Here is a 1,345-nt window from a genome sequence, read left to right as displayed (position 1 = left end):
AAGAAAAAAAAAAAAAAACTTTAGGAATGGGTGTCAATATTTGACCAGCCCCAAAAAACTCGACTTGAAAATCTGACGAGAAAATTTTGGGTTAGGATCAACCTATTTGAGAAACAGGTCGAGTTCGGATTCGGGATTCTGACCCGTTTGTAAAACCAAGTCGGATACAAGTTGATCCAAAAACTCAAAATCAACCTAGGTTGACCCGGGAACATCGCACGTGATCTCATCTCGTCGATGTCGTCGTGTCACCGTGTCTTCCGTTTTTTAAGTCCAAAATACCGGACTGGAAAGTCGAAAATAACGCTGGCATATTGCTGCCGCCGTGCCGTCGACTACGTCCCGTCCACCGTGACCTGCACGGGTCGGGTCCAATTTGACAATCATGAACCGCTTGCAAAGCCAGTTCCAATTAGGGTCAACTCGGATTGAACCCAAACCCGACCGATCAACCCGTTTTGACACCCCTAACTTTAGGTCAAAAATGAAATTTTCATTAGCACCGTAGCTTTTAATCCATCCGCTTGGCTTGAAATAAATTTTTGGGTCTCCAACGAAATCTTTTTACCTGTGTTCGGTTTGTCTCCATGATTGTCCTTAAGCTTGTAAACAGGTTAAATTCGAGTCGATCTATGACCCAAAAAATAAACATGATTTTACTTTGTTCCATAGCAAAAATCTCACACGATGATATAGAATATATTAGCCTAATAGATAAGTTTCTTTGACATTACCTTGAGTGCTGACAAAAGGATAACTCAGTTCGCATCATCTTTAGTATATTTATATATATATATATATATATAAATATTTTAAAGCCCTCTAAAATCCTAAAATATTTTTTATGACAGTTTTTTTTCTTATATAAATATAAAATTAATCAGAATATTCAATTTATACTAAAAAATATCATATTTACATATTTAATATCTATAAGTTATTATTTATTCTTATGATAATCAAAATTTTAAATAACATTGTCATTAAATCCCAATTTTTCTTTCACATGCCACTCGATGGATTAATTATTCTGTGCTCGGTTCCACGACTCGGTACTCCTCGGTACCACGGCTTGATATTGCTGACATGGCGTATTCTGATTGGTCTTTTGATAACGTTCCGTGTGCGATCTTTGCACAGAATAATTTCGATGTGCTTTGAATCATACATCACTGCTCCACCTCTTCGTCCTTTGTGCACCTATAAATCTCATAGATATACTTTTATCGTTGGGACTTCCACACCTCTCTGTTTCCACCAAAATCTCATTGTGACTTCCCACTAGTATCCCAATAATTTTGAAAGCGATGGACGTAAAAAAACAAAGTTAATAGAGTCTCACACA

Source organism: Dendrobium catenatum, unplaced genomic scaffold (assembly GCF_001605985.2).
Source record: "Dendrobium catenatum unplaced genomic scaffold, ASM160598v2 fragScaff_scaffold_920, whole genome shotgun sequence".
NCBI classification, from domain to species: domain Eukaryota; kingdom Viridiplantae; phylum Streptophyta; class Magnoliopsida; order Asparagales; family Orchidaceae; genus Dendrobium; species Dendrobium catenatum.
This window is presented reverse-complemented; position numbering follows the sequence as displayed.